The sequence below is a fragment of the Jatropha curcas genome, chromosome 10 (assembly GCF_041381405.1).
Source record: "Jatropha curcas cultivar XTBG-Jc1 chromosome 10, XTBG_Jcur_1.0, whole genome shotgun sequence".
NCBI classification, from domain to species: domain Eukaryota; kingdom Viridiplantae; phylum Streptophyta; class Magnoliopsida; order Malpighiales; family Euphorbiaceae; genus Jatropha; species Jatropha curcas.
The window spans coordinates 24,580,132-24,588,400 of NC_143160.1; the positions used below are offsets into that span (position 1 = coordinate 24,580,132).

Below are 8,269 nucleotides of genomic sequence, written 5' to 3' on the forward strand. Positions count from 1 at the left end.
GAGGGGTTTTCTCTCAACAATGTGCCACATTATACACAATTCTACCTGATTCACATATGTCAAAGAGGCGCTCTTGGGATAGATGTAATGAACGTTAAGTTTGTACAGCCATTTCATGCTCTCTGTTAGGTTAGAGCATTCTATCGAGCCCTATTTATCTGCAGACAACTTCTTCACAATTTTTCTCACAAAATCTTCCTTTTTGTAGTCGCTAACCTTAGACACATCTTTGATTTTGGTCACCCTGGACCCAGCATTTGGAATACCAAAAATTTTCCCAAAGTCATCATACGATATCTTTCTGAACTCACCTTGAAGTTTCACAAAGATCGCCTCTGTTCCACTAGCTTTCAACGAGCCATAAAATTCCTTCACTAAACTCTCATAACATAGTGCATTTAAGGACAGAAAGTTCATCCAACCTTAGAACTCAAAGAGCTCCTTAAAATTAAACTCATTACCACCAAAAAACTTCTAGTCTATCACATAAGAACGCATGAGAGGGTAAGTTGAGAGAACCGACTTACCCTTGTCATGAGCTTTCGTTGCTTGTTTCTGTGAAGTATGTAACACCCGCCACCCAGTCCCGAGAGACCCGACGGCGGATGCCACATTCGGTGCCGGAGACACCGTCTTAACTTAACATATAAATCATAAAACTAAAATTTTTTTGTTAGAAGTAACTGAGTATTCACAAGTTTAGCGAGTAAATTTTTTTTTTTTTTTTTTATAATAGCGATTTCATTTCATTTTCCTTGCATTTTCTTTTTATATACATTGGGAAAATTCCTACAGAAATATTGTAAGAATATCCCTTTAAAAACTGAGCTCGCCAAACATGTGAATACAAAACACTCCCAATTAAACTCTAAACTTCCAACATCTCCAAATAATCTTTATAATATAACAACACTTTTATATTTTCATAATTGAATAAATCCTCAATAGTATTTTAGATCCATCAATTAATTGCATTCATTATATCTATCAAGTCTTAATGAACTAATCATATCAACTGACTTCAAATATTTCATATTCAATCATTTAATAAATCTTATTCTTCTCTCCAAATATATACATCAAAATACTTTATAATTACATACTTCAATTATATTTCAAATAACATAATATCTGGAAATGTAACAATTATACATGCCATAATTCTTCATTATATAAATCTCAATCGACTACTCCCAAATTAGTCACTTCTGCTTTGATACTATTCTTCTAATCTTCAAGTAGCAACAACATCTTCAACCTACGCGTGATCAAAATCGACGCGCTGAGTATAAAACTCAGTGGTGCTCATAATTCACATACTTACCAAGTTGCGATAGCAACTTACTTTAAAACAAATTTCATAAAATTATTTACAATCATAAATGCATTAAAATTCAACATACATTTCCATTTATAGCAAAACAAATAGCACATATACTAGTAATTAATAACATAAAGAATTTAATTCTTTATACCATAAATCCTTTACTTCAGACATTTTATCATCATAAATACTTTGGTTCCTTCAAATAAACTTATAATTATTAACATAAATAATTTAATTCTTTCAAATCATAAATTCATTACTTAAACATTATACCAATACATATACTCTTTATTTTTAATACTATGTATCGAAATATCATGCTTTGAAAATTCATTTGATAACATAATCAGTAATTTCCAAAGTAATGTTTACTAAAATAATATGATCTCATTCGTTTAATTGTATTACAGATATTTTCCATAGGGCTCGCATACACTTAGGAGAAAGAGAAGCAGATAAGTTTTCAGAACAGATTCAGAATGGCCTTAGGTCGCCAACAGATTCAGAATATATAGAGCGCGTCCGCCCTAACAGAACAGAAGACACCCACGTGTCTAGCATACGATCATAGCTTCTTATCAAAATGGCATCAAATGCCGAGCATGCTCATCAGATAGAATAAAAATCAAATCACGCATCAAATTCACACTAAGTATATTAGAGCCCAAAATCCTTATTTTAATTCTTTCTTCATATCACTTATCAGAAAACTTGTCTTATTCTTTAGTCTTCTTAAATTCATAATGCAAGCTTACTTTCGAATCATACTTAAACATAATTACTTAACATAAACAATTTCTTATCATATGAAATCATACATGTAAGCTTACTTTAGAACTTAAGTAACTCATATACTTAAACATAATTACTTAATATAGGAAATTTATCATAAATCCCTTTTCTTTTAAAACTTTCTTAAAGTCATAATGAAATTTATCATAAGAAATTTCTTATCATATAAAATCATATTTTCCTTATTCAAAATTCAAAGCACATACACCTTAAATACCCATTTCTTTGTTAAAACTCTAAACATATAAAAGTTATCAAATAATCATATTTATATCATATATATAAAATAATTAAGTAAGACTACACCAAGGTGGTACCAAGGGGAGGAATTTCCTTCTCCAAGCAAGCATGCTAACACAACTCTTATGCACAAAAGTATCAATTTCAACCCTCATCATGCATTATCTAAATCAATTTCACACCTTTCCAATTTATATCCATTTAAACATATCCACAACAACACTTTTCAAACTTATGTCTTATTTTTGTCAAATAAATCTTAAAGGATACAAAGAATGAAGAGAACTTCATCACACATAATTCATACCTTCATTTATCCAAATAAACCTATGATTCATGACATAGAAAATTTCCAGCATTAATATAAACTTGACCTTTGCTGGGTTTTTAAGACATAATTTGAGTTATAGATCTCCAAATTCAATGAAATTAGATTCATTAGAAAGCTAAGACAAAATGCTACAAACATTATGGAGGGACAACAGCCCAGATCAATCTGAAGGTAGGAAACAAAAGCTAGGAACACAGACCAACAGTCCAGACCTGATTCAGCAGAACTAATTCCAATGTTTATCAAATTCCTACTTATCCAGACTCTCAAATCAAACCAATCCAAAACCAGAGAAGTCTCAAGACACAGGGCAACAACTCTCATGAAGAACTCAGAACATAATCTTATCATTATAGTGGTCAAAAGGGGCACTCAATTCAGTGATGCATGTAGCCCGTCATAACAGAGTCAGTTTGGGTGTTTCAACCATAAGTTGAGCTATATATATCCAAATTGGACACAAGAGGATGGGTTGGAAAGCTAAGGAGCAGACCTACAACTTTCATGAAGGACTCAGACACTAATGGGAAATGCAAGGGATCGAAAAACAGTCCTTAATCACTCCCAATAACACTTTTTCCTAATTTCAGCTTACTTAAATCATATACAAGGTAGAGATTTCTACCACATACTAAATACTCATCAAATATCATCTTAAGATCATAAATCCACAAATAATAACAAGAAAACTTAAGGCCTTATTCATCAATAGGTTCTGCCACTCTTGGAGGATGAAGAAGAAAATGTTTTCCTCATAAATTCAACATATAGGCATGCTTAGAAATCTCCCAAGAACACATTTATACCACCAAAGTTCAATAATCAAATCATTTCATCTCAAATTCCCAATTTTCACAAAATAGTATAAACTTCACAAAATCAAAAATTGAAACAAGGTAAGAGTGTTTATGAGCACTAACCTTAAACATAAGCTCTAACAAGCTTAAATAAGACTCTTGATGCCTTAGTTTTCCCTTGTCTTTGGTAGGAAGTTATCCACCCTTTGTCCTCCAAATTACTTGAAATTATTCACCAAATATCATTTCTCAAGCTTTAATCTCAAAGATTGATTAATTAGATCAAGTTGAATGGTGTCAAATTGGTGGATTTAGTGAGTATAAATGAAGAAAACAAAGAGAAGAGAAAGAGAGGCTCAAGTTAAAATGGAGGAGAAGAAGAAAGAAGTTCACGTTAGATGGATAGGAAGAGGAAGAAAACATGTTGCTCAAATAATGGAGTTGACTAAAGGGTAATTTGGTCCTTTCACCAAAATTGGATGGCTAGGATTGAGCAATGTAATTCAATCTAATGGCTACAAATATTCTCCAAATTAAATTCCTTCAAAATATTATTTATCTCCATAAAAATTCTTAAATTTAATCCTTAAAAATAATTCCTCTAATTTCCTTAATTAATATAACACCATCTCAAATTTACTCCATAAAAATAATTTCTCTAATTTCTTTAATTAATATAACAACATAATTCACTATTCACTAATTCTCTAATTTCTCCAAAAAAATATTCATTACTTACTTTTTACCCATAAAAATAATGTATACATACTCCAAAAATATTAAAGAAAATATTAAACATACATAGTAATTTTTCCGGATGAAAATAATATTTATTCTCGGACCGATGATACTATTCACAGACCGGTAACTTACTATTTCAGACACAGAAAAAATGGGGCGTTACAAAGTACCTGTTTCGGTTTTTCTTTTCTTAGGTTTCTCCTCTGCCTTTTTCTCCTTCATCTCTTTCTGTTCATACTTCTTTGAAAGCTTCTTTAGAAGTTAAAGCTCTTGCTCGGTAAGAGAGTCAGATGAGGAGTTTGAATTGGATTCAGCCATTGTTGCGGATTTCGAAACTCAGAAGCAACTTAGGGTTTCAGTTTTCAAAGAGAAGATAAAGAGAATGCTAAGCAGTTAACACAGAATAGAGACGCTTAAGTGGCGGAAGAAAGAAACAAAGAACAGTTTTTAAATGGAATTCAAAACGACAAATAAGATACAAGAAACAAAATAAATAAAGGACATAAAACAAAAATAAAAAAAAATAAAACCCTAAAACCGCCAAAGCACAAAAGACACGAAAACATAATAAAAACAAATAAAATAATTGTTTTAGTCTAAAGTAAGATTCTGATAATGACTTTAGAAAGTCATATCAGAATAATGTGCGTTTCTAGACAAAAATCAGTTTTCACACAGAATAAAAATTAGAACATAGCAAAACTTCTATTCTCAAAATTAGAAAGCAGTTTAGAACATACTTACAGAGTTCTAAAGTTACGAGTTTAGAACTAGCATACCAAGTTCTCTTCTAATTGAGCAGAATTGACTTTCATTCAACGGTTTTATAAAGATATTTGCCAATTGTTTTTCTGTGGGAATGAACTCAATCACGATATCACCTTTTTTTACATGATCACGTATGAAGTGATGTCTGAGTTCTATATGCTTGGTTCTAGAATGTTGAACTGGATTCTTGGATAAATTGATGGTGCTTATGTTGTCACATTTAATAGGCACTATTTCTAATTTCAGTCCATAGTCTGCCAACTGTTGTTTTATCCATAGAACTTGTGCAACACAACTTCCAGCAGCAACATACTCTGCTTCTGCAGTAGAAAGAGCAACGGATGTCTGTTTCTTGCTAAACCATGATACAAGGGCGCTACCCAGAAATTGACAAGTCCCAGACGTGCATTTTCTATCTATTCTGCTTCCTGCAAAATCAGAATCACTATACCCAACAAGATCAAATGTATCATCTTTAGAATACCATAGACCCAGATTAGAAGTTCCACAAAGATATCTTAGTATTCTCTTCACAGCAATTAAATGAGATTCTTTGGGACACGATTGAAATCTAGCACATAGACAAACACTAAAGTGTATGTCTGGTCTGCTTGCCGTTAGATATAGCAAAGAACCAATCATACTTCTAAACAGCTTGATATCCACGTCTTTGCCTTTTTCATCTTTTTCTAATTTTGATGATGGACTCATTGGAGTACTACATACCTTGGCATTTTCCATTTTGAATCGTATCAACAACTCTCTAGTATATTTTGCTTGATTAATGAAAATTCCATTCTCACATTGTTTGATTTAAAGCCCTAGGAAGAAATTTAATTCTCCCATCATACTCATTTCGAACTCACCCTGCATAATCTTAGAAAATTCCTTACACAGAAGGTCGTTAGTAAAACCAAAGATTATGTCATCAACATATATTTGTACAACTAGAATATCATGTGCTTTGTTTTTAATAAATAGTGTTGTATCAACCTTTCCTCTTGAAAAACCATTTTCTAATAGAAACTTACTCAATCTTTCATACCAAGCTCTAGGAGCTTGCTTTAAACTATAAAGAGCTTTAGTAAGTTTGTAAACATGATTAGGTTTATCAAAAATCTCAAAGCCAGGAGGTTCTTCTACATACACCTCTTCATTTAGAAAACCGTTTAGAAAAGCACTTTTCACATCCATTTGATACAACATGAAGTTTTTAAAGCATGCAAATGCACAAAGCATTCTAATGGCCTCAAGTCTAGCAACCGGAGCAAAGGTTTCATCAAAATCGATGCCTTCTTCTTGGTTGTACCCTTGAGCCACTAATCTTGCTTTATTTCTCACAACATTACCTTGTTCATCAAGCTTATTTCTAAACACCCATTTTGTTCCAATAACAGAATGGTTTTTAGGTCTAGAGACAAGTTTCCAAACTTGGTTTATCTCAAATTGATTTAGCTCTTCTTGCATAGCAAGAATCCAACTTTCATCATTTTAAGCATCTTCTAAATTTTTAGGTTCTAATTAAGAAACGAAAGCAACATTACCAAAATATCTTCTAAGTTGAGCTCTAGTCATCATCCTTTCTGAAGGGTTATCCATTATGTCTTCCTGGGGATGATACTTATGAAATCACCATTCTTTTGGTAATTGAGAATCTTCATTTTCTGTTTCTGGCATTTGGCTTTCAACTATGTTCTGATCTTCATGTTCTAATTCTGGTTCAGCCTGATTATTGATGTTCTGATCGCTTTCTGGCTGTTCTAGTTGTTCTGATTGCTCATTTTGCTTCTCAGGATTAGAATCTACAACATCATCACTTTCTAATGTTCTAGAAGTAGAGTCAATGTCATCAAACACAACATGAATTGATTCTTCTACAACCAGAGTCTTTTTATTAAATACTCTATATGCTTTACTATTATTAGAATATCCTAGAAAAATCCCTTCATAAGATTTTGCATCAAATTTAGCAAGATGATTTTTCTTGTTATCTAGAATAAAAAATTTGCACCCGAAAATATGAAAATAACCAATATTTGGTTTTCTACCTTTGTATAGCTCATATGAAATTTTTTTAAGTTCAGATCTTACCAATGCCCTATTTAGAATATAACAGGCAGTGTTGACTGCTTCTGCCCAAAAATACTTTGGTAGTTTAGAATCACTTAGCATGGTTCTGGCCATCTCTTGAAGTGTTCTATTCTTGCGTTCCACCACTCCATTTTTTTGAGGTGTTCTAGGTGCTGAGAAGTTATGGAAGATTCCTGTCTCGTTACAAAAAGCATTGAATTTCTGATTTTCAAATTCTCCTCCATGATCACTTCTAATTGCCGTGATGTTGTATCCTTTCTCATTTTGTATTTTCTTACACAGATGAACAAACATGTCATATGACTCATCCTTATTTCTAAGGAAGAGTGTCCAGGTGAATCTTGAGTAATTATCTACAATAACAAATGCATAGAATTTTCCTCCAAGACTAGAAGGAGTAATTGGACCAAATAAATCAAAGTGCAACAATTCTAAAGGTCTAGAAATAGAAACCATGCCCTTAGATTTAAAAGAAGTTCTGGTTTGTTTGCCCATTTGACAAGCATCACAAATGTGCTCTTTTTCAAATTTCAACTTTAGCAAACCACGAACCAAATCTTTCTTAGACAGTTTAGAAATAAGATGCATGCTTGCATGTCCAAGTCTTCTATGCCATAACCAACTAGAATTATCAATAGAAACTAAACATATATCCTGGTTATGCATATCAGAGAGATCTACTGGGTATATATTTCCAAACCTTTTTCCAACGAACAAGGTTTTATCATCATGCATGTTCTGAACTTCACAATGAGAAGGTTCAAATATCACTCTTCTATTTTTATGACAAATCTGACTCACACTTAACAAGTTATAATGTAATCCTTCTACTAAGGATACATCTTCTATTGAAGGATTAGAACCTACCACACCAATACCAACGATCTTACCTTTTGCTTTGTCTCCAAAGCTTACCGTACCTCCCTTTTTCTTTTCTAATCTGGTGAACTTCTTTTTGTCACTAGTCATATGCCTAGAGCAAGCGCTGTCCATATACCACATCTCTGTTTTCAGCTCACTCCTTAGGCACACCTGAAAAGATCAAGCAGATTTAGGTACCCAACTCATATTGGGTCCTAGAGGGTTAGTGGTAACAGGTGCACTGTGATTCTTCTTTTTGTTGAAACTTTGATGTTCTAAAGTCACAACATTAGAAACAACATTTTTCTGATTAGAAACTCG

General features: G+C 32.5%; 1 long non-coding RNA gene across 1 annotated transcript; it reads right to left on the minus strand.

Annotated features, from left to right (window-relative positions):
• Positions 1-1,016: 1,016 nt before the first annotated feature.
• On the minus strand, positions 1,017-3,853 carry LOC149493318 (uncharacterized). The gene is made up of 2 exons (XR_016318522.1): positions 3,611-3,853; positions 1,017-1,258 (listed from the first exon to the last, which is right to left on the minus strand). It is a non-coding gene; the product is annotated as an uncharacterized LOC149493318 (long non-coding RNA).
• Between the last annotated feature and the right edge of the window lie 4,416 nt (positions 3,854-8,269).